Raw genomic sequence first — 27835 nt, 5'->3', positions numbered from 1 at the left:
TCATTTCATAGATCTTTGTTTAACTTTCATTTTCATACAGAAATTTGTTTAAATAAATTACATTTAGTTATCATTCAACATCCTATATTTTACTAGTTCCTGTAAAAAATATGGATTTATATTTTATACAAGTTATTTTTAAATATATTAACATTGTATAAACTTACATGTACTTTCCATCTTCAGCATATGTTTTTATACATTTTTACATGATTTATAAAATATTGCATTTTACCATACACAAAATAGGCACAATATGAGTATAATAATAATTTATCGCTTGTGAAATAAAAGCATTGCAGTACACAAGAACCATTGTGTAAGAATTCCAAAAATGTAGGAAATTGCTTTAAATAAATACATACAAGTAGATTGTGAAGTCCTAAATAGATGATTAAAAGCATTACATAACACAATATAAATAACAGAATAAATATAAATTGTACTAATTAAGAACACACATCACAATATCAGGAATAGGGCATAACACTAAACCTGTGTAGTGTTATAAAATTTGCAAACCGTAAATTAAGCGTTTATTAGCGAAGACATGAAAAAATACCAAGGAAATAACATACCGATGACAATTGAACATCAAAGCACACAATATCATCCGGGTGGAGTGATTTACATGATTTTGGCGTCAACAAAAAGGTTTTGTGCAATTTATTAAATTACGTAAACGCAGTTTTTGAAACGATGCACCACACAAGCTGGAAATGCCGGAAGTCGATTGATTACCATGAACCGTTCAAGCTTCATGCTCAGTAAGACTAAAGTTGCAAATATGTCAATATAAACGTTAGCCACAGCTGTTGTTTCTACGTGCTGAAATCACCAAAACGTATGAGGTATAAGACTATCCTAAGGCTAGCTTGTTATCAATTGTACAGAAAACTATTCGGTGTAGGTTGCGAAATAAGTTTAATGCAAAAGCGTAAAAATGAAAACAATGAACGCAACCAGCAAAAAAATTACTGAACGCCAATCAGACATTAACTTTGAAAGCTTTCCCGTCTATTTCATGACCACCACATATTACAGAATTAAATTGTTAAATTTAAGCCCGAATATTAGTTGCACACGAAACTATAACAAACCTCTAACAATCACTTTCCAAAGACGCAGATTCTACATTGTTTTAATGTTTCTTAATTTACCAACCCATTTTGAATTTTCCATGATTATTTGCGATACTATTACAAACATCGTGCTCGTGCTAGGATTACTGGGTGTTAACGTTCACATCTCTCAAATAAATATGTTTATTTACATACAATATTGCGATATGCACCTCGACACTCAATATCCAAACATGGTGAAAGATCTCAAGACCTGGAAGAGATGATCATAGCACCCTACCACTATTTCTAAAGCTATTTAGTTACAATATGTTATTGGCTAAAGGAAAAATAAAATAACGCAATAAATATATAATTTTATATACAAATAATATTATACAGCTCATGGCAAAAATCTTACTCATAATTAGATTGTTCCGTTAACCTCGACCAGTCTGCAATATATTATTGGCTCTGCTTCCTAAATATACTGGGTAAAATATTAAGATTTGTTTCGTTAAATAACGACGGTTACCGGAAAATCGGCTACGTTCTACGCATTAGCTAACACTGGGCCAAATCTGAAACATACTTCAACAAAATGCTTCCTACATGCAAAATACACTTATTTATGCAATCTAGGTGTGGTACATTCATATCTACCTAACCTTCACCTCTCGTATCGGCGGACTCGGGACTAACTCGCCCATTGCCAGGGATTCTGCAATCATTCAAAACAACCGAATTCTGCGGGATGCTATCCTAAGCCTAGGGTTAAGCTTTGTGTACAGGAGTATTCATATTACCTACTCGTTTGTGCGTGTTTAGAACATAATCAGTGTCACAATGTCGTCCTGGACATCTGAAATCATATGAAGAAAAACCGTTTTTGCTTATAAAAGTGGCCTTTGGCCATAATAATTGTGTTTTTATTACCGGCGACGCAACGAACGCGGGATCATCTGGATCTTTGACATTCTATCCTCATCAGATTTTCTGTGAACATACGACACAAAACCGATTTCTGGCGAAACATATTTTAAAGATGAATTTGAAAATTTACCATTAATATGGTGAAGCTCCAAAACGGATCTGCCGATTTCATCTGAAACATTTAATGTATGGTTTGCCTATCGTATCCTATCTAAATATAAAAGAAAACCGACAAATAATATTATATGTTTAAATATATTATCTATAATATGTATTCCAAGTAACTTTTTTAATTCTGCGACAAGATTTAATTTCTATGTATTTGACTTACAAAAGTAAGTTGTGTTATTGCTCGACCGCGCAAACATCTCGATGCTCTAACGAACCCTCGCGGTCAGGTTTTCTGCAAATATAAAAAACAAACCGATTTCTGCGAATAACACGCATTCATAGATAAAGTTTAATTTACCGATGAATGAGACGACAAGACCAACCTCCCGAACGCGTGCACTTCTCATCTGAAACATTCTAATCATATCGTTCCCTAACTGCTATCTACCTAATATACAATAGAAAAATAACGTAATAGTTTTAAAAATATAACATTATGTTATTCATAGTAAGAATATTAATTTGTTTACCGGATGAGTCGAGTGAGAAAGCATCGTCACAAGCGCTTTGTCGCTTTATTCTGGAATCATATTAAGTGCGTTTTGCCTAGCTTACAAGATGCAATGGAAGTCATTAAAGGTGTTATTTCATAAAACGGACCTTTGTAATACAGTGCTATTGAGACTCCGTGCCAAACTCCTAGAAAAGCCGTAGCTCAACATCTGAAACATACTAAGAAAAAGCCGTTCCCTAACACTTAAAACTACAACAGAAGCGTACCAAAATAGTGATTATAAGAAATTAGGGAAAGATTATTGGTTCTCATGCAATAAAGAACTCGAGTGTTACCGCCTTTTGGAGTCTATTTCCACGATCACGACGTATCAAAACTGCGAAAAGATTTAAAACACGATATTTTCCATATAGGAAAATGTTAAGTTCAAGGGTTAATTTATCTACATAAGCAATATTGCTAAATAATAAAGACATAAGTATGAATACATTACAGGGTAATGTGTAATCCTCGAAAATTTTCACGACGGGCGTGCAACATCTGCAATCACACATGAAAGCACACCTATCTAATAATGATAAATATTAAGTGGGATAAAAACAAAACTTTACCTATTTTCTGGATATCAGCATGTCCGATGCCAATCACATCTATTTGAAAGGGATTAGATAAAAGGTTATACATAATTATAGCTTTGGATGTTACCAAGTTTCCGATAGATGCTCTCCCGTATCGTGAGTCTAAGGACAATTTGTTTTGCAAGCATGCTGCGAGCGTATTATCTAGTAAATATCATTCAACCTTTCAGTGCTTTATCTCGAATTCCTTATTAGTTTTATACCCGACACGCGTAATCTGTAATCACACTAAATGCACACCTATCTAATGACACTTTAAGCTTTACCAATAGAGTCGAGTTCAGCATATCCGATGCTATAGATCTGTAGGCAATGAGTAGTTAAATAATTAAACTCTATTGGACTTTACCAATTTTCTGCTGAACGATTTCTGCGTCACAACCGACAATTTGTCCTGCAAGCTTTCTGCGAGTCTAGTATCTAAGTAGATATTGTTTGTAACCTTAAGCACGGATCGAATGGCAGCTAGACCACCTCCTTGTATCGCGGCAGTTCAAAGCGTAACAGGACTACGAAATTCTGAAAGCACACTGTTAGCGGTACCTACGTCTAGGTGGACAATTGGAATGCTCTTGATGGTTTCTAGTGTTTTGACATTTCACAAGCTCGTGCTTGAAGCGTTAACGTAACAAGTAAATTAAAATTCTACATCATCTGTGGAGTATTCGTTGGTATTATAACTGGTGAGGAAACCTGTGAACATACTAAAACGTACGTACCGAAGAATACCGTGTTTTTTGGTTATTTACTTTGCTGACTGGTCATGTGGTGAATGGCGATGCTCATGGTATTACATCAACTTGTCAAAATTTCTGTGAACATATTTAGAGGAAGGGCTTCCTACGAAATAATATTGGAGCAGATTTGGAAGGTATTACGAAAAAATATGTGTAATAAATTTTAAACAAGCTTAAACGCCGTGTTAGCTCTTTTGCACATTACAAAGCTTTATTCATTTGAAATGAATTACAGAAAGAAATAGAACTAAACACAACCACTTGACACAAAACTTTCTATATGGGCAACCATTATACGACCATAAGTTAATATATCACAATACTTTGCACACTATCAATAATTGATAGACAAACAAAACATTAGCACTCTCACCAACATCAACACAATAGCCAATTAGCTACTAAATCATGCTATTAGGTGCTTCTAACTGATTACTCCTTATTCAGAATTTATTTATCGATATTTCAAAACTCATCACCCAAACTATTTTTGCAAACATAAACTTCTCTTGATATTAATTATAAACCCACCACATTGAAATAATAAAAAACCATACCACAATCACACTGAAACTGTAACTTTGGGAAATGACCCTTATCATCCTTTACGTTATTTTTGTTTCACTTAAACACATATTAACATTAATTGAGCTTTCATTTTGTTTTATCTATCATAATTGATTATAATCATTGTAATTAAATAAATCTTCTGAGTATCTTCGTCACTCTTCATATTTCAAATAATCTTCAATTAAAGATGTTTTCTATATAACTTGGCTCAATGTTCTTTATGTCTTGAATATCTTGTAAATTTTTGCTTTAAAATATTTCTTATAATTCAACTCAATTTGATCTTTAATATAGAAAAAAAGACTGAAAGAGGATGTGTTCAATACGGTCGAACAATATAATTTAATTTTTCCATTAATAATTAATATATCCGTGTAATATATACTGCTGGGTGTATTATATATATAGTATTTATATCCTCTTTACAAAAACCTGTTGATGTTTATGGGAAACAAAAACACAATTAGCGGCACTAATAAAATTAAATGTAATTTTGCAAACATAATATATAATACAGGATAAATAACATACAAGAATTAATAATATATAAAGATTACATACGTTTAATGGATCCTTACATGAAAAGCATTATATGCCCAATCTTACTAACCTTACTAAGGCGTGCAAGTGATTTTTATTAACAGCTGTTAAATTGTGAATTATGCAGAATCTACTCGCATGGTTGTTTGAATATCTCCAATCAATAAAATTATTTCTCTGTTTTCAGTAATATACACATTAACCTTGATTTTTCCGGCGTTTATTATAGTGTCATGTCCACGATGTTTTGTTGAGTATTAAGATGTTTATAAGGTTTTTACCTATATTTTATCGTGAGTTCCCGAAGTGAAGTGTATTTAGATTGTACTTTCCTTTGGTTCGGTGGAAAAACAGAATAATTAATAAAACCAACCTTAGTCGTGGTACGCGACACCAACAATTTACATCTGCATTTACTTCACGGCTACTGACCTTAAGGATTGGCATAAATCGTTAAATTATGTTAATTAAAATTTGTTTTGTACTTCCTTCCTTAACTCATAATCCGAGTAAATGTTACTTCAGAATACTAATCAGACTTCCAGCTTTCGATATAGCTCCGACGTAATACGGTAATTTAAAAATAAGAAGTTAAACCCACCTTCCGCATTTTTTTGAATCTCCGATGCGAAAGATCGTGGATTGGTAAGATATATGCAATATATGTATTACCTATACTTGCAAAACTGCTCCAGTGTTTTAGTCATCCGACGGTCTTATCTATTTATTCGAAATTAAATTGCAAATATTTTAAACCAACCTTTTGTATGGTGTAATCGATATCTTTATTGCCATATTGCAATCATTCTTTAATTGTGTGTTGTTTTTGACCTTAGCTTTGGAAAATTCAAGCAAGTACTAAATATCTCTTACTTCTCGTCCCGTGACCGGATAGCTGGGTAAAAGTAACCAATCTGTTTTCAAACTACAACATTAAAAACTTTTACCTTACGATATCGTCAGAGTCTCGATAACCGCATATAGATTTACCGACGACCGGGACATTTTGGTTTAAATGATCTTTCATTAAAAATAGAGCTTTACCTTTGCTCAGCTTATATCGAAATTACTTCCTCAGCGCATTATCATTTAAATTCATTTAGTTTTCAATAAAATCATAAAGGTGTAGGGACTTTACATTCTACGTATTTCTCGCCTACTGACCTGTTCTGAGTTGAGCTAACAAATCGGCTGACTAACTCTGAAACAACTAGTTACTGCTTTAAGTTTTTACCTCAGGACATAAAATAATGTCGATGCTCTATTTTGCCAATTTTTTACTATTTCCAAAGGACGCCTGTTACTTCGACTGACCTTTCCGAAGTCTTTTCTGAGTATTATCTTTTGCTTGAATATTCGTTTAACTATTTCTTCTGTGGTATATCTTAAAATTTCATTTGTATTCTTGTTTACGCTCGAAATTCCGTCATATTCGAATATCTAACTAGAAACACGTCTACGATCTACGTAAAAAGTATCCCCGATAGAACTTTAGTTCTAATTTCTATATTTTTCACCTCGATATTAATGAGCATTAAATTTGATCCCTGCCTCCTTATAAAGAACTGAAAGTTAAAGATTGAGGGTATTTTAAGTATTAAAGTGAATTGGGATTAAAAAGTATAACAACCATTTTATTAAAATAAAAATAATTTATTTTGAATACTATATTTATATTTGTATAAATGGTAATTTAGTAAACAAAGTACAAACAAATGTGAATGATAGAAGGAATGAAAATTACTATCTATTAATTATTTTAATGAATTAATTTAAAATAATATTTTGAATGTTTACATTTATATGACAATGTTTTCGTACTACGTACACAAATTATTCGATTCGAGTTATTGTCTGTATTAGTCAGGTTTGTTTTATCCGGAGCAATGACTTTTTATTTATTAAGTATTTATAAATAAAAGTATTTTAATAAATATATACAATAAATAATATCCTATATGTTGACGATACTATTGAGAATCAAGTAATATGGACTAAACTCAACTATACTTATCTCCTTAGCGTCAAATTAAAATATTATCTAAAGCAATCTTTAATTATTGTACTGTTATTATAAATTTGTCATCGCCCGGTCTATTCTAAATATAATATACTCCATGACTCGAGTCTTTAATTTATGTACGATATAATTACCTAAGCAAACATTTTAATTTTATAATTAACTTTAAAACTTGTCTAATGGTAATATGACGTATGCTATTTGCTAGACTATTTTTAAACTTACAAAAAAAATTAAGGTGTTCAAATTATATCCGAATGTTTGCAAATGCTTTCAAAATGAAAATTCGACGATATTTGAAATCTCTTATCGTAGCTTAACTCCTATCGCGAACAAGCCTGCCTGCAGCTCCAATATATTTTTATAAATATCTGAAAATTAATGTAATCGGACTCATTACTTAACTTATATCTAATGTTAATTACTCCTTAATATTGAATAAAAATTTTAACGCTTTTAGGTCGTATTTAGGTACACAAAATAAAATGTTATTAGTTCCGAAAATGTTCGTTAAAATAAAAGTTATTTAAAAAATCTATTAAAAATTGAATTCCGTGTGATTCCCAAAAACTTGAATGAATTAGTGAAAATAAATTTCGTTCTTAATGTGTACCAAATCAACTATTATAAAAATGTTATGAGCTAGTTTTATATACCTGTACTTAATTTAAATTAAAGAAAATCCCTAATCGGGGACGTTTCTCTACGGACGAGCGGGTTCCTTGTTGATACGAAAGGGTCGCGACCGAGGGTATACGAAGGCTCTACAAGCTACCACAACGTCATCTATGCGACCTGCCTGCCTGACTGTCATAACCCGGCTCTGTTGAAAAAGCGATCCATCAATACACAGTTATACAAACTCCTGAAATATAATTATTACGATACATTAATCAAGTGTTATTAGAACGTAAATGCATGCAATGCTGTTACAAATTAACTTTATAATCATATTAAACTTCACGCTTTCAATTGCTGCTTGATAGACGTTATTGGATGGATTTATTGTTTGCATAAATGGTAATAATAAATCATAAACTGACATTTCATTTTTTAATTAGTGCATTACGATTATACTAATCGTTTTATAATTGATGACGCCATTTATAAAGTGGACACTTTGTAAATGTTTATAAGTATAGTTATATTATGTGGTATCTACTTATATCATAAAACATGGTTTTGGTTTGAATAAACAATATTGTACATTTTTAGTCAAAAAGTTTAATATAATATACAGTTAATTTTACGTTCGTTATAAATACATATAAGCATTACAATAATTTTCATTAATCTAACTAAATCTATCTTTATTTCTTATCAATACCTATTTATTTTATCATATCTAAACCTAAAACGTATGACGTATCAATATTTTATTAAAGATCTCACAAGTAAGTAAATAATAGGCTCATAATAATTAGGGTAGCTACAATTATCATTTATCATTCACATAATGTGAACGTCATTTCTTAATTATTAAAAACATTATAGAATATCTTTAGAATATAGTATAAAACTTATGTGTGTTAAAATATTTAAGATACCGAAGTTCCTATAGTTTAAATTGTTTCTCCTCTATTATTCTGTGGCTATGGTATATAATATTATCTCCATTTTACTCTGTACAATGTTCTGTTCCGCCATTTACATTTCAATTAGTATTTAACAATAAACACTACCTATTGTTCTAACGTAGAGGTCGCAGAATTCATAAGCTGTGCCAAGATATATGACGTAGTTTGTTAATATAAACTATTTCTACATGATCCAATTTTGGCAATTTCATTTATTCAAAGATTCTGTTTCGGTATTTCGTTAAAAGCTTCAATCGTTTTAATTTATTATTAAACTTAGTGATACATTCTAAAAAATATATTTATTTGATGTGTAGGGATATCTATAATATATTGTACCAAGTTAACAAGTGTTTCTTTTAATGTTTTTTCATGAAAGCATCCTGTTTCGATATTCCGTTAAAAGACCTAGAATTTAATCATTATATGTACTTATGTATATCTTAGGTACTTGGCATGAATCCTTCATTTTAAAAATATATTTTTAATGTGTATAGAACTGTATATTGTACTTATATAGTTAACAATTGTTTGAGTTATATACAATTTGTATGTATTTTTTCATTAAAATATTCTGTTTCTATATTCCGCTAACTCTTTCAATCAATTTAATTAATAATTCTTATAAAACTTAGGTAGTTTGTATCAATCCTTCAATGTTATATTTTTTTATGTGTATAGTATGTATTATATTATAATTGTAGTAATATATAGTTAACAATTATTTCAGTTATTTAGTTTTTCATTAATATATTCTGTTTCAATATTACGCTAAAACTATCCTTCATTTTAATTAATTATTTATTACTTAGGTACTTACTTGTTATGAATCCTTTACTCTAAAAATATATTTTTGTAATGTGTATAGAATTGTATATTGTTAACAATTGTTTCAGTTATTCATTTTTTCATTAAAATACATATTCTGATTCAATATTGCGCTATCCTATTTTAATTTACTATTTAAAACTTAGGTACTTGTTATGAATCGTTTACTCTAAAAAATATATATTTCGTGTATATAATACACCTATTGTAGTTATATAGTAAACAACTGTTAGTTAACAACGGTGGGTAGTTATATGCTATTTTTTTCAATAAAATATTCAGTTCCGATATTCCGCAAACTTTTCAACCTACTTGGTACCTATTTAATCCTTCGTTCTAAAAATAATATTTTGTTTATGTGTATATTATAATATATTGTAGTTATTTAGTTAACAATTGTTTCATTTAATTTCTTTTTCATTAAAATATTCTGTTTCGATCCTACGCCTAACACTTTCAAGCATTTTTATTTATTAGATATTTAAAACTTAGGTACCTACTTGTTATGAATCCTTTACTTTTAAAAATATGTTTTGATGTGAGTTATAAAGTTAACAATTGTTTCTTTTTATTGTTTCTGTGTGTACGTACCTAAATAATTTTTATTATTTAAATTAACCTTTAAAAGATATCTATTTTTTTAATCATATACCTAAATTAACTAAGTTACTATGAATTTTCATTAGTTAATATTTACTGTACCTACTCTTATAATTATTATTATCTTTGATACTTCTTTGATTCCCAATAACGATAGTAGGTACTATTTTATAAATCTTTATATTCGTTTACTCCCTCAATTCCATACATAGTAACCTACCTAAAACTACATATTATTTTATCATCCATGTATACTTTCCTATACCTTTACGTCTTGTTTTACACAATTGCACGCCTCATAAGCGAAGCGTTGAGGTGGGTACTACTGTCACTTCGCGCAAAACATCTGATTTTTCAAACTTAAAATGTCTTTATGTATCATACATTGCACTTGTAAGATAATACATACACACACATATTAAGAAAAAACACTATTTTTAACGTTCATGATATTTTTGATGTCATTTTTGTTATTTAAACTAGTTAAAAAACAGTTTAAAAAAGTTCTGTCTTGGACGTCCGTGTGTCTGTATGTGCGGATCCTTTTTAGGGTTCCGTAGCCAAAATGGCAAAAACGGAACCCTTATAGTTTCGTCATGTCCGTCTGTCCGTCTGTCCGTCTGTCCGTCTGTCACAGCCGATTTACTCGGAAACTATAAGTACTACAGTGATGAAATTTGATGGGAATATGTGTTGTATGAACCGCTACAAAAATATGACACTAAATAGTAAAAAAAAGAATTGGGGGTGGGGCCCCCCATACATGTAACTGAGGGATGAAATTTTTTTTTTCGATGTACATACCCGTGTGGGGTATCAATGGAAAGGTCTTTTAAAATGATATAAAGTTTTCTAAAAAACATTTTTCTTAAAGTGAACGGTTTTTGAGATATCAGCTCTCAAAGTCGTAAAAAGTATGTCCCCCCCCCTCTATTTTTATAACTACGGGGTATAAAATTCTAAAAAAAATAGAGGTGATGCATGCTAATTAACTCTTTCAACGATTTTTGGTTTGATCAAAGTATCTCTTATAGTTTTTGAGATAGGTTGATTTAACTGTAATTTATTATATTTGCTGCTACGGAACCCTTTGTGCGCGAGCCCGACTCGCACTTGGCCGGTTTTATTCTTGTTAACACGATAGCGACCGAAATACTTTACTAATCGAGTCTTTTTTTTCTCTTACGCTTGAGTATGCTCAGGAATAGAACCCTTTCATTTTTCAGGGTCTGATTCGATGTGGTTTAATTGTTATTAAATAAACAAAAATAATAATTAATAAATATTTATTAAAAAAAAAATGTGAGGCGTGCACTTTTGGATTTTCCAAATTATTTTTATTCCATTTTAAATCTGTTTTCCGAGTCAAGAAATATATTGTATTATCATCATTCTTTTAATTTATAAATTAACATACCTAATATCTGATATCTTCCTATTCCGATCTACGTGTCGCCTACTAAATTAAAAGATATAGGTACCTACGAAATACGAATACATCTATCGCTGCCTGTTTAATTATTATTATTGTAGAATTACGCAGATATTTTTGTTTATGTAACAGTAATTTTTACAGACTTTTATCGTAAATAAGCCCAGAATTTTAACCACATATAAAAAAAAAACAAAACTGCAAAAATTCAAGCGATAATAAGTGATAAAAATCCCATGCAATAAATGTTATTGACATGAACCAAAATTCCCAATAAATATTCAAGCAAAGAAAAATTCCGTGTGATTTGATATTACAATTACCTACACATATTTAATTTAAATTTCAATTCAAACAATGTGCATGCAAAAATAATTTTAGCATTAATTATTGCGAATAACAATCATAATTTTAATAATTACGACAAGTTAACATTCATAATTATTATTGTGTTAGTGCATATTAATACTTTATTAAAAAAAATTAAAATGCAGATTTAAATTCTCCCGTATTTGTATACAGTCCTCATGATAGTTCTAGATGAGTTAGATTTATAACTTATTTCTCTACACAAAATATTCAATTCCAAGATCGTACACGGTATAGCATATTAATTCTTTTATATAATAATTTCGTCAATCTTTTGCAATAACGTATCTATACATAGATATTATATTTTATAAATATGTATTATGTTATTTTCGTGCCTGGTGATATTTATCGCAGGGAAGCATCCTATTCTTTATGAGAAGACCCATTATGCATTTGACTCACAGTTCACACCTAAATTTCTTAATTTCTGTAGATTAATATTTCCAATATGGCAAATGTTAACTTTTAACCACTCGAGCGAAGCTTTGGAAACTGTTAAACTTTTTTTGAGAGAAATATTTTGTCAGAAACATTTCATTGCATTTTCAAAATTTATAACATTTAATTAATTTACTTATTTCAGAAGTCTTGTGTTTTTACACAGGTACCTTTTATTCGTATTTGTTTTATCGCTTTTACCAAATGTCTCATACCAATGATGCAATTCATTTTACCAACATGGTTAAAATCTTAATTTTGTCGTATATAAAATAATGTCTATATTAACGCATTATATGTAGTATAATTACCGTACTTAATTCCTATTAGTATGTAATTTTAATTACTATGCCAGTAATAATATTATTATAGCAATCTGTTTTATAGCAATCTATTTACTTTTTCATCTATTTGCCGTCTACGTCTACGAGTATTTAAATCTATACATTAACATTAATCAATTTATTATTTAATAATATAATAATAGTTATTATTTTTTTATTAATGTACAATCCGTGACCTTAAATGTTAGGTAACATCTGTATTGTTTCAGACCCTACTATTTTTTTAAAAAAATGCTCTTATAACCTACCAAAACAAAATAATTTTGGCCTGGCCTCCAAATAATCTCCTAAAAGCATTTCCAATGCGTTTTGTTTCAAAATATATTTTATCATGTACCTATCTAGCTATCGTAAATGTAATAATTTTATATTCTTTTTCTATTAATTACTAATATTTAATTTATTATTTTAAACCTTTTTATGCAAAGATTAATTGTTGTTGTTAGAATTTCATATTCTTTTGTAGTTTGTACTTATTTAATGTAGACAATAATATATTTATATGTACTTACAAAAAATATCACAATTTAATAAAAATACACCTAATTTGTTTTGACATTTGCTTTTGACTATTTATTTATTGTAATTTGTAAACCTATTTTTTTCAACGCCTTGTTCTAAACTGACATACCTATCTAGAACCTACATTTATTTCAATATAAATAAATAATATGTATTCCGTATTATAAACTTGATCAAAATTTCTGTTATTTCATATTATTATCTCTGAATTTAATACTTTTATTGAAATGTGATTTCTCTCCTCGTTTGTCATTGTTTATTCTTACCAAATTACATATAATAATATGTATGTATATCCTTTTCGTTACTAACATCCTTTCTCAGCTGTGTACTGATTAACCTTACTAATATACTACCTACTTGATTTTTTTTTCACTTCTATGATCTACATATTTATAATTATGATTTTAAGGAAAGATTTTTTAAGATCTAAGAATACGCGACGCGTGGAAAGTTTGGTTATTGGTATAATTTACAATTGTATTTGTATTGTTTTACGATTATATTGTTTGTATTGTATTCTAATAAAATATAAATATATCCTTAGATTTATATTAGTTACAAATATAACTTAAAGTAGTAATAGGTTTTAACCAGTGCGTTCTAGGTATGTACTTAGCTAGTTAGTTCTGTGGTTATGGTAAATAATAATATTTCCATTTTACTCTGAGTGCAATGTTTTGTTCCGGCTTTACATTTCAAATAGTATTTAATACTAAAGACCTATTGTTCTTACTTCTAACGTTGAGGTCATAATTCTTATGCAGTGCCAAGATACATATACATGGTCACATTTGTTATTTAAATATTCTGTTTCGATATTCCGTTAAAAGTTTCAATAATTTTAATGTATTATTTAAAATTTAGGTACCTATTTGGTATGAATCCTACATTATAAAAATTATATATTTTTGATATGTACATAATATATTGCAGTTATATACTTTACAATTATTTCATTTTTTTTCATCCGTGTGTCGAATGTCGATGGTATCTCGTTTTCTTTTGTAATCATACAGCTTAATTCCTACTATTCATTTTACAATAATTAATATTTACCTTACACTCGTATCATATACCTAGGTAATATATTCTCGATACTTCTTAGATCTCCATTTACGATCGTTCTATTTTATGAATTATATAAATTCGATTTTATTCCCTCAATTCAATCTTTCACATAAAAATTAATTCAATAAAATATAAATAAATATATCCTTTGATTCATATTATTTTAACTATTGATTTTTTTTTTGCATTCAATTTCCTAATAAACCTTTACCTATAAAATATAAATAATACACCAAGTAATAGGTACACTTAATATTTCCTATAGATATTTTTCGATTTAACGAATAAGTAAAATTTACAAAACCTATTTCACGCTATTCTTCCTGCCCTTAATGAACTTTTCAATCAACTTTTCAATCCTTTGGATACTAATAGAAATCATAAAAAATAATGTTATCTAATCAATAAAATCTTCAAAATTTAATTATTTGACAGTTCACGGTACCTACTGTTGTGCATGTAGGTATTTGATTTTGACTTTACTAAATTTTGTCTTTTAATATGTTCCTTATAAAACATTTATATGTTTCCACTGTATTTTTACTACATAAAATTCAAATTTACGTTGAAATTTGGTAGATTCATAAAAAATTTGTATTTTTCTTTCTATTCGCAATGTTGTTTTTGATTCATTTAACCAATTATAATCGTCTTATAATTTATCTTTGATTTATCACCGATTTTTGATTATTGTTTAAATTATATTTTTTTAAGTATTTTACAAAAATCTGTAATAAACCGCTACCTACTATATTTTGAATAAAGAGATCTTTATTGGTATCTATTATATTCCTTATTTACTTCTTTAGTTTATTACTTTTTTACTTTACTTTATTTTCATGTTACGAGTTGGTATGTTTGAATTTCAATATCCACAACATTTATATTTTGTTTATAATAATAATATACACATCCTTACAAATATTATTCTTACATATTTTGTAATATAATTATTTAATTACCTTATTAATTATAAATACGAATGCGTGTTTGTTTCAGATCATCATCAACAGATCTATCGAAAGTCATACATGTCCATCAGTAGATTCAAATAAGTTTTTTTTTATATGTTATGGGTCATTATACAAAAATGGGGTAACTTTTGAGGATATTTTGTTTACTATATTTTTTATATCAGATTGTTACAAATTAGGGTGTATATGATAGCTAATCTAATGAATATATTGTTCCAAATCGGGCCAGCCACTTTTTTAAATAGATTGTGAGATATTTTAAATTTTCTGGATTTGGCCTCCAGGGGACTGACGAGGCTAACATGGTACTGATAAAAAACTATAACTTGTAATATTCTTAAAGAAATTCAATGAAAATTACTACAAATCTCTCAGTTTTAATAATGGCACATGTCTTTTACGTACTTAACATGTTTAAAAATGATAATTAATAATATGTGATACTGGGAAAAACAATGTCTCAATTTTCAAAACAGCCTTCTGACATTTAACGCAACGTGAATATTCTTACTCTCTTACTTAACTTTTACTACTTTGAATTAGTTTTACTTGATATTTTAAGTAATTCACAAACAATAGAAACAAAAAAACGGCCAAGTGCGAGTTGGACTCCTAACAAACCTATTTTTTATTATGTTTGTAACTTAAAATTTAAACTTTTAGCAATTTTTCCTTTATCTGTGTTATAAGACGTTGCTATTTACCGAGTAGAAGTAAACTATAGTAGACTGTATACACGGCAAGCATCCTGTGTGTTTTTTTATTCCCTTGCGAATATTGAATTTTGTGGAAATTTGCAGTATTAACGGATGTAGGTATCTTTTGATTGCGTTGCGTTATAAGTTTGATTTTTTTACAGCCCCAAGGGTTCTTAATCTTGAGTATCCAATATAAATTTCAGATTGATACCTCCACGCGTTCCAAAAAAACGTCTTAACAGACAAACGGACAACAAAGTGATCCTATAAGGGTTCTGTTTTTTCCTTTTGAGGTTCGGAGCCCTAAAAATCTACCAATATTTATGTTAAAAGTACTAATTATTATAAAATTAAAAACCAAAGGCTCGAATGAAAGTCTCATCTGAGTTTTCATAAGAGCCCCTTGACATTTTTATAATGTTATTAAGTATATTAATTAACTTTTATGTTATTTTGAGGTAATTTTACTTCACAGTATTATACGTATACGTATTTATCTGATAAATATAAAAAGCTATGCCCTGAAAGCATCAAAATCAATAATTAAAAGAAAATAAGATCTTTTTAATAAAATTATTAATAGTTTGTTTCAATAGCTCTTTTCTTTGCTACTCTTTTTTAAATGTTTCTTCCCTAGTCAAATTCAGTTTCTTTTAGCGTGGCGCATGATGTTTTTAACTGAATTATAATATAGAAATGCTTATACCAATAGTAATCAAGATAAAAGTTCTCAAAAATGATAGAATCATCAGTACTATGGGGCCGCGTCAGTCCTCTGGCGCGATATCTGACAAAGGACTGATGCCAACGGATTGATAAAAAGGGACTTAATATGAGGTTATAATCACAAATTAGGTTTTTTTGCCTAATTTCTAATATCAACAAACTATATTTTTACAAATCATAGTTAACCATTTATAAATGAAAATAAAAATCGGATTAACAATAAAATAACGACTCACCATAGGACTGAAATGTTGACTGGCGCAGCAAGATTTTAGAGGACAAACACAACCCTAGCGCTGGTACAGTTATGACGGCCGTCAAAATATGCGGTGCACAAGTAACTTCATTACCAACATTAATACTTAGACAGGGATTTGACCTCGACTTGGTGATATTTAGCGAGAATTTCGAATTTAAAAAACACACAACGGACTGACTAGTGAAAACGATGACAAAGTTTAATTTTATTTTTTAAATAAAATGGAAAACATTGCGTTATGAAAGTTGTAGTATATAATACTATGTACATCAAAGATTGTAGTGAATTAGTAAGTTTTCTTAAATCGATGATAATGTTTAAACGATAGTCACTTGATTGTTGTTTTTCGGAGTTGTGACATGCCAAAGTACTGACATTTGAGGTATTAATTTATTATTTTTATTCATTTGTATTTTAAATAAAGAAGTGAAATTGAGTGACCAAATAAAGGACGCTTCATTGTTTTAAAATAGATTGTTATTTGAATAAAATATAATAAGACTTTGTTTAAATTGGCTGATGACATCGAGTTACCCCATTTTTGTATAATCACCCTTATATATATTTTATACATATTTAATATGTTATTTAACTAATAACCACATAATATATTATAGTACTTTTAAAGTTCTGTTAAATTTTCACGTTGGTACCTATATTCATTTCTATGGTATGTTTAAGATATAATATCATCTTTCGTTTGTTCACGCCTAAATATATTAATTATAGTACCTAGTCAGGTTTTTATTATAGTTGTTATATTGTGGTATTATATATTTTCAGACCTCCAATCTTTTATATGTAGAGTGTAGACCTATTAAATTTGTGTGTTGCTTAACTCTGTATTTTATATTTATTTAAATTTACACTTGAAAGTTCATAACGATTATAATATCTCATTATCTCTATCGTTGATCTCTATATTATTTTATTACCTTGGATATATTCAATTTGTCACGCACCTATGGTATGTTATATCTGTGGTATCTGGTATGTTCGAAATATAATATTACATATCATCTTTCATTTGTTCACGAGGTTCGTTGCTTGGACAAGGAATGAATGGAGTAAAACTGGCCAATATTGTATGCAATTAAGTTTTTTAAACAAAATAATACCGTATAAAAAAATAAACAGCCCATATCGTTAGATACTTATATTACATTATATTCCTTATCATATAATATATTCGAAAGGGTTTTTGTTTGTTAGTCTTTTGTCTGGAGATAGGAGGCTTGAGCTCCAATGGCAATTTTTTACATTTGTACAGTTTTCAGATTCAAAATCAGTAACGATTCAAATTATGCTTCTATCATTATTTCTCGTTATTTTTTTTTTTTTTTGTAATTTTGTGACAATCTGTAAGTCTTAATATTCAATATTTAATTTATAATTTTGTCTTCATGGCCTAGATAATAAAGTACCTAATTAATTAAGTATCGCTATAAAGAATAAATAATTTTTACCTAAATATTGCTTCTTACTAGATTCCGTTTCAAGTTTCAATTATTTCCTCATATTAAGTATCAATCTTTGCTTACTTTTTCTTTCTATACTTTTTATATTACAATTTCTCCTTACTTAAACCTAGTATTTAATCTATGCTAAAACTTTAACCTATTACTTCGTATCTGTCCTTATTAATTTCCAACTGATATATATGTACCTTCATTTGAACAGATGAATCCGTACCTATCTCAATAATATTTTTTTTTTGACACCACTACTATCTCCTTTTTCATATCTACTTAAATGTCTTCATATAACTAATGTTTTAATGTATATTCCTACCAATCTACGAAAAGTAGGTAATTGCTTTCATGATCATCATTGCGTATCTAATATTAAATAATTTTTTGTAATCATCAAAATACCAATCCCCCTAAAAAAGTACCTAATGCAAACTTCGGTTTATTCTGATTTCTGTCTATGGTTGTAATTTATTTCGTAATCAGCAGGGAAGATTTTTTAAGAACAAGTTCCTTGTTTCCTTTTAATATTTTCTGTATCGCTATCAAACTATTTTGCTACCTAATCTATGAATCGTTTGACTAATCGAAAAGAAATTAATTATTGCATCGATTGTATTTATTCAATTCTTCTCTCGAATTTTTAAATTTAAAGTCTAGATAAATAATAATAAAGAATTAAACCTACTATAGGTACCCACTGAATATTTTCATTTTTGCACGCCTCATAAGCGAAGCGTTGAGGTGGGTACTACTGTCACTTCGCGCAAAACATCTGATTTTTCAAACTTAAAATGTCTTTATGTATCATACATAGCACTTGTAAGATAATACATACACACACATATTAAGAAAAAACACTATTTTTAACATTCATGATATTTTTGATGTCATTTTTGTTTAACTTTTATATCTATTATGGTAGGTACCTATTCCTTGTTTGTTATTGATTTTTATTTGGTCGGAGTAGGTACACGATAAGATTACTTATCATAAATACCTAATAATCATTGTTTATATATTTATCACGTTATTTGTTTGCGATCTGTTTCTCATATTATAATCTTAATTCTTAATATTATTTGTTAAGTATAACTTATACAAGGTGGGCCAAAAGAAATCACCCTATTGGAAGATGTTCTCATTTTTGCAAATGGCCGCCAATGTCAAATCTGTTTTGACATTTGTGTACTGGACAGATGTAGAATACAAGTGAACAAGCCATGGAGCGATACAGTACCCATTAACTTGGAATAATCGTGTCAACTTTTTTGCGTAACAATTCGTCGCCGATTCCCCGGCCGTCCGACACTGACTGCGCAAACACTGCGCCGTTTGGCCACCAACCTTGAAGAGTATGGGACCACACGAGACGTTGCCAAGAGTGGCCGGCCCCGGAGCACCCGTTCTGCCGAGAATATCGCCGCTGTCGCCGGAAACATGCTACGGGCACGGTGCACGCTATAGAGCCATGTTGACTGAGTTTTTTTCTGCCGCAATTGGACGAATTAGGACTGGAGAATATGTGGTTCCAACAGGACGGAGCAACGGCACACACTGCGCGAGCCTCAACCGATATTCTGAGGGCGGCTTTCCCGGGTCGCCTCATCTCTCGTTTTAGCGATTTGCACTGGCCCGAAAGATCGCCCGATTTAACCGTTCCAGACTTTTTTGTGGGGTTTTTTTGTTTACATGAACAAGGCTGAGACCTTGGAAGCCCTCAAGGACAACATTAGACACGAGTGCGAGAATTGGTCGCCCGAAGTTCTCGCTGAAGTGATGAGAAATGCCATAAAACGAGCCCGTATGGCAATCAATTGTGACGGCGCCCATTTGGCCGATATCATCTTCTCGACTTAACCAATAAAATTTTAAAGGTTCAAATAAACATAATCAAAAAACAGAATCGAAGTTTTTAATTTAGAAAAAAAATGAGAGCCAAACAACATCGGATGACTTCTTTTGGTCCACCTTGTATATATGGATTTATATGAATAGCTATAGCCGAATTCCGTTTCTTGCAGATAGACCTAATTAACATTTCAATTTGCTTTAGATAATAATTATGTACGATACCTATTTCGATACTTGAATTTTAACAAATTGCATTATTGTAATTACATACCTATTTCTCTGTACAAATAATATTAAATTATGTACCTAATTATACCTAATTCAGTCATAGTAATTCTATGTCTTGTTCTACCAATAATCCTACCAACTGTATACACCCCTGTATCTACACTCATTTAAGATATCTAAGCTATAGAATTTTATAAAAGAGCTCTATCAATAAAATCCTAAAATTGCCTAGGTATGTCACTTGACTCTAAAATAACTCATAATATAGGTAAGTACCTACGTCTATCCCTATTCGCTTACAACCTATCAAATCTAATATTTTGTCAATTGGGTTCTGATCTATCTTATCTAGGTATTTGGATTTGAAACCTATATTTTATCTGTTTATTACCTAAGTGCCTAACAATGAGCCTACAGTTTTATTCAAAATTTTACTCGATTTTATCAAGTTTTTTCGTCCTAAATTTCCAGCATGTCTTTGTTAAATTGTACCTTTGATCCATTGCTAGTCTCTTGACTGAGCTGTGGCACATCTGAAAATGTCGTTTGTGTTATGCTACAGGAATAACTAAGTACAAATTATACTATGTATATACCTACTTAATTTCAACCTTATCAAAATTTTAAACCAATCACAATATTGTGTAAACCTGATTCGTATCCTTACATCATTTGATTTCATAATTAAATACATACCTACTCTATCTAGCAATACCTACTCGACGAAATAATACTTATAATTTTTAAATTAATATGGAAATAAGTTACACACACAATTTACTTATATTCTAGCATCTTATATATCTATCTATATTTATTAAAAATAATGTATTTCTATTTTCTACCCTTTGTAGGGGGTACTTGCAATACCTACTGCACAAATATTGCGCATTAAAATTTATCATGACGTTATTTTTACTTCTTATGATTAATAATAATGACGTACGAAATATTTATGCTGATGATGGCATTGTTTACTCTACTTGGCTAAACTAATATTCAACAAGGTTATCTTTGGCACGTTAATTAATAAAGTCCCTAATTATTGTTAATAATATGACCAAAATGTACTTAAGCCAAAATGTGAAAGATTAGCGATTTAATTAATCTAAGTAAAATGTACGTCATTAAATTATGTTAATTTACTGACACTATTTTTTTTTACCAAAATAAAATATTGATAAAAAATCACACCCACCTTATTATTTATATCTTTGCTGCCTCCCGGGGCGATTTCACTCCCATCTTTTCGATGATAAACCAAATTACGCAGTTACGACAGCCTACATTTTCAACCGGGCGATGACTGCGCCATCTTGGATTATTCTATGCTATCCATTTTATGCAATCTTCTCTAGGTCTTATGAGACTTATATTATTCTAATTCACTTTTGTAATCTACATTTTTTAAAGCTTTATAATTCCTACTGGTATAGAGACTACACCTAGAATACATTTTATCTAACCTACGAACCTCTCCACTACTCTAATGAAATAGGTATCGTGCCCGAACCCCCGCGCAGCTGCTTTTATACCCAAGAACTCACCCGGTGACGCAGTATTATACGACAAAGTTAAAGAGGCCACCGCAATGCTTAGCTTGCTATATTGCCCAGCAATATTTGTATTTCGGTAGGATAATAGTTCTAGAACATTCGATAACGGTCTGAAAGAGACAAAGCATAAAGAATAAAAGAGAACGATAGATGTTCTGGAATCTTCCCAATCTGATTATAGCATAAGAGATGCAGAAAATTTTAATCGATTTAATATCTTTTTTAATCAGTAATTCAATGTTGCTAATTTTTTATCGTTTCTATTTATGTAAATTGTTCTTATCTTGTATAAAAATGTAATTACGAATTATAATAATTTATCGATCTAAATATTCACAAAATATGTGATATGTAAAGCACAATAAGCATTTTAACCTATTTCAGTTATTTTAATTTTTATTTACAAGACCTTTCTAAAGGACAATAATACATTTCAAATATGTAAAATAAAGAACAACTAACACAATTAATTAGCGAATTAAAAATGATAATACAAATATATTAATTTAAAATTATAAAAAAAAAACATTTGGAGTATAATTATGGAATAAAGAACCTTCACTATTTTATTTCGCATTATATTTTTTACTTCAGAGCCTATTAAGATATTGAATTCATAGAAATATCATCAAAAGTAATGAAGAAAAAGTATGCCATCCACATGGACGTATAAAAAAAGACGGACGGTATATCGCCTAAACATTGAGTGAAGCCTAGTAATGGCGGCGAAACATCCATGTGTGTGTGCCATGTTGCCATGGCAACAGCTGTCCTGTTGACAATGGCGGCTGTATTTTTTTCTATAAATTTTGCCGTAATAATTTTGTCATTAAAACATAAAAGAAATAACTTGCTTCCCTGTGGAATGTAATCCCTTGTGTTTTAATATTTAAAATTGTACTGTTGCGACACCATTTAACCACGCAAGACGGCATTTTAAATATTTTTTGTGAAACAGTGACGCAGTTAATCAGTCGGTAGTTCACGACGTAATGGCGGCCGACTAGCTTACTATGGTGAGAGTGTGTGCGTGTTTATTGTCTTTACACGATCGCTAGCTTACTATGGTGGCTTCACGTTGTTTGTTCGTAATACGGCGTCCGTCTTTTTTTATACGTCCATGGCCATCCATATAAATGAAAATATTTCAGTTATTTAAAATATGGGATTCACTCATACATTATTTTAATAACTGTATAGTAAAAAAATAAAGAGACGAATTTACTACATTATATTAATATGTAAGTAAGTACTTACATACATATATTTTAAATCATTTCACATGATTTCTTTGTTGACTAATGATTTGAATAAATCTACTTATAAAAAAATATGATTACAATATAGTGTTGAAATCTTTTACAATAATTAACTAATTGGTCTAATTACTAAAATTAATAAAGAGTAAAATACTAGGTACTTAATTTATAATACAAAAACATGTTGTCATATCTCATACTATGCAGTATACGGGTGCAATTTTTTATGAATGCAGATTCGGTATAAACGATCAATATAAGGTATATGTAGAACGTTCCAGAAACTGCAATATTTTGTATGTGTGCATCGTTATTAGAGGGTTGGGGTCTGGGAACCACAGCTGGGAACAAAGACAGTACGGATTGCAGCTGCGCAAAGCATAGAAATTGAGATCAATAGACCTTAAATTTCCAGAGAATGCATTGGCTGTGTATGCGTGGTCGAGTCACACGCACACATAGAAAGGTTACTGCTCGCTCTACACTCTCGGCTATTGTTAAAAAAAGACACAATCAGCTTTTACGGATAAATTATAACAAAATAGAAAGAGACTTTATGATTTGATGATTTTTAGATTCTTTCAATAAGATATGCAGACATTTTCCAAAATAATTATAAAAAATATTATATAAATACTAGATTTCCGCCCGCGGCTTCGCCCGCGTTTTCAAAGAAAAACTCGCATAGTTCCCGTTCCCGTGGGATTTCCGGGATAAAACCTATCCTATGTGTTAATCCAAGTTACCCTCTATATGTGTGCTAAATTTCATTGTAATTCGGTTCAGTAGTATTTGCATGAAAGAGTAACAAACACACACACACACATCCTCACAAACTTTCGCATTTATAATATTATTATGTAGTAGGATTATTAGAATAAAAGATTATCAAAAATAAAATTATTAATATTTAAGTGTTTAATTTACATATATCTTCAACATGTATGTATATTTTGTAAATGTGAGACGTAAATCCTACATAATGAATCCTACATAAAGATGTTTTTAGTAAAGTAGAAATTGAATGTTAAGTCTAAGTAATTAATTTCCAAAAAAAACCTTAGTCAAGAGGACAATGAATTAGTTACTGAAATTTAAAACTTTTTTATAATTTACTGATATAGTGTTTTTAAGCAAACTAGATGTATATTTCATTGATTATTTATACTTAAATTGAACATATTTAATAATATTTAACATGTACTGTAACAAAAACAAAAGTATCAAGTATTTTAATCGTTTTGTTCGCAACAAACATTTATTATTAAACAGCAATTTCTAGCAACAGACCTGAAGGAACAATTTTTAATAAGAATGGGGTAAATGTATTAATAATTTAAAATGTGTGAATTTTGCATTGAAGCTTAATTTTTTTTTTATAGATTACATTCAATAAAACGATCCACGATTAAATCAGACATTTTTTCTATTATGTCTTAAAAGTATTAATTTAGAATACCAATGTACATATTATTTTCATGCGTGATCAACGAGAATGTAAAAGTAGAGAGTGTGAATACGGCTTAATAAGCAAATATAAATGTATAAACATGAACATATACACAAACATAAAACGTCAAGTATACGTATTACGTATTGTGAATTTTATTTCTGTGTGTGTTTAAAGATCTTTGTGTGAGTTTCCGATTAAAATGTTTTGTCTCTGTTCCACATCAACTTTACAAATACAAAATATTTCGTCGCTATCTCTTTCGCTCAAAGCCGCGCGTTGATTGGTCGATTACATGAACATTCTAGAACATTCCACCCCAAATCGATTGTGATTGGTCCTGTCTTGAAGTATCTAGAAAATTCTCGATCCTCATTCGTCCACGGTCGACTAGTATATAAACCTCGCGTAAGCGCGGCAAAGCATCAGTATTTGAAAACACAAATAAGCGATACGAAGAAGTAAAGTGGTGGAAACGCCGAGTTTTCCGAGGAAGCGATTTTACATACGATATTTTCATTGCAAAAAAGTGAAGAGAAGTAATACAAACAATAAAAATGCCAGCTGTTGGAATTGATCTTGGAACAACATACTCTTGTGTTGGAGTTTGGCAACATGGAAACGTTGAAATCATTGCAAATGATCAAGGAAACCGAACAACACCTTCATATGTGGCTTTTACGGATACCGAAAGACTCATTGGAGATGCTGCTAAGAACCAGGTCGCTTTAAATCCTAACAACACAGTTTTTGATGCGAAGCGACTGATCGGCAGAAAATTTGATGATCCAAAAATTCAACAAGATATGGTACATTGGCCGTTCAAAGTGATTAACGACTGCGGTAAACCCAAAATACAAGTGGAATTCAAGGGCGAAGCTAAGAGATTTGCACCGGAAGAAATTAGCAGTATGGTATTAACGAAAATGAAGGAAACCGCTGAAGCATACTTGGGCTCAACAGTAAAAGATGCTGTTATCACAGTTCCTGCTTACTTTAACGACTCTCAACGACAGGCCACTAAAGACGCGGGTGCGATAGCTGGTCTCAACGTTTTAAGAATAATAAACGAGCCAACTGCTGCTGCCTTAGCTTACGGATTGGACAAAAATCTCAAAGGAGAGCGAAATGTATTAATCTTTGATTTGGGTGGCGGCACATTTGATGTTTCTATACTAACCATCGATGAGGGCTCTCTATTTGAAGTTAAAGCCACCGCAGGTGACACCCATCTTGGAGGAGAAGATTTCGATAACAGATTGGTAAATCATCTAGCGGATGAATTTAAACGAAAGTACAGAAAGGACATGAAAAATAACCCTAGAGCTCTACGTCGACTAAGAACTGCCGCTGAGAGAGCAAAACGAACATTGTCATCTAGCACAGAAGCCACCATTGAGATCGACGCTCTCTATGAAGGCATTGACTTCTACACCAGAGTATCACGAGCGCGTTTTGAAGAATTAAATTCAGACTTGTTCCGTGGTACACTGGAACCGGTAGAAAAAGCGCTCAAGGATGCAAAGCTTGACAAAAGCTCCATACATGATGTTGTACTAGTTGGTGGATCTACTCGTATACCCAAGATCCAAAGCATGTTGCAAAACTTCTTCTGCGGCAAAAAGCTAAATCTCTCCATCAACCCGGATGAAGCTGTAGCTTACGGTGCAGCAGTACAGGCTGCTATACTAAGCGGCGAACAACACAGCAAAATTCAAGATGTTCTATTGGTCGACGTGGCTCCACTATCCCTTGGCATTGAGACTGCAGGCGGAGTTATGACAAAGATCATTGAACGTAACGCAAAGATACCCTGCAAACAATCTCAAACTTTCACAACTTATTCGGACAACCAGCCAGCTGTTACCATCCAGGTGTATGAAGGTGAACGTGCAATGACTAAGGATAACAACTTGCTGGGACGATTCGACCTAACAGGCATTCCGCCGGCACCGAGAGGAGTGCCTAAGATAGATGTAACGTTCGATTTGGACGCCAACGGTATCCTGAACGTGTCTGCAAAGGAGAATAGTACGGGCCGAAGCAAAAATATTGTCATTAAAAATGACAAAGGAAGACTGTCCCAAGCTGAAATCGATAGAATGTTGGCAGAAGCTGAACGATATAAGGAAGAGGACAGCAGGCAGAGAGAAAGAGTTGCAGCACGTAACCATCTCGAATCTTATGTGTTTAGCGTAAAGCAGGCCCTTGATGAAGCGGGTGAGAAGCTCAGCCAACAAGACAAAGACACGGCTAAAAAGGCATGCGATGATGCCCTTAAATGGTTGGACAACAATACGTTAGCAGAAAAAGAGGAGTACGAGCACAAACAAAAGGAAATAGAAAGAATTTGCTCACCTGTAATGAGCAAGATGCATGGGGCAGGTGCTGGAGGCAACGGTTATCAACAAGCGGGCCCCGGTAACTACCAACAGTATGGACAACAAGCGCATTCTGGACCCACCGTAGAAGAAGTCGACTAAATTTATTGAATGTGTAGATCTCGTAATTTAGTTCCTACATCCTAATTAGTACAATTTGTAAATATTATTTATGTTTTGTAAATAGGTACCTGTTAGTTTAATTTTATTTATTTGCATTCCAATTACAACAGATGATCATGTACTGAGCTGCATTTAGTACCTAGTTTTAGAAATAAATATTTTGAACTTTATTTATTCTCTTTTTATTTACCAATTTTTTTACAATTATTCTTGCACAATAATAAATATGTTTCCCAAGAGTTGTGACCCAACAGATAGGCAGTTAATTCAAATATTTGTAATAAAATAAAACACATCTATCATCACACATAATAAAAAAACAGACAGATGTACATTAATTATAAAATTAATTTTATTGCATGAAAATATTGCAAATCTTCTGCTACTTGCTAGTATACTTTTTCATGCCATTCCAATTACTTAATGATCTAAGCTTTTATGTATTAAAACATATTCTTTATGAAATGACTAGCTTTCCGCCCGCGGCTTCGCCCGCGTTTTTAAAGAAAAACCCGTTCCCGTAGGATTTCCGGGATAAAACCTATCCTAT

General features: G+C 30.6%; 1 long non-coding RNA gene and 1 pseudogene across 3 annotated transcripts; one reads left to right on the top strand and one right to left on the bottom strand.

The window, feature by feature from the left end:
* Positions 1 to 29: 29 nt before the first annotated feature.
* LOC149904379 (uncharacterized) lies at positions 30 to 22028 on the bottom strand. Of its 3 annotated transcripts, none has more exons than XR_016457258.1 (3): positions 21715 to 22028; positions 21009 to 21049; positions 30 to 6669 (listed from the first exon to the last, which is right to left on the bottom strand). It is a non-coding gene; the product is annotated as an uncharacterized LOC149904379 (long non-coding RNA). The 3 variants fall into 3 exon arrangements; XR_016457259.1 differs by lacking the exon at positions 21009 to 21049 and having other exon boundaries at positions 30 to 4996; positions 5175 to 6669; XR_016457257.1 differs by lacking the exon at positions 21009 to 21049.
* A 3200-nt stretch (positions 22029 to 25228) lies between these two features.
* Positions 25229 to 27387, top strand: LOC149904378 (heat shock protein 68 pseudogene; annotated as a pseudogene).
* Positions 27388 to 27835: the final 448 nt, after the last annotated feature.

This window comes from Colias eurytheme, chromosome 11 (genome assembly GCF_061535395.1).
Source record: "Colias eurytheme isolate Ceu_HAF_F1 chromosome 11, ilColEury1 Martin Lab GWU primary, whole genome shotgun sequence".
Classification (NCBI taxonomy): Eukaryota; Metazoa; Arthropoda; class Insecta; order Lepidoptera; family Pieridae; genus Colias; species Colias eurytheme.
Note: the sequence above shows the minus strand (reverse complement) of the source record. Positions and strands in the feature narration are given on the sequence as shown.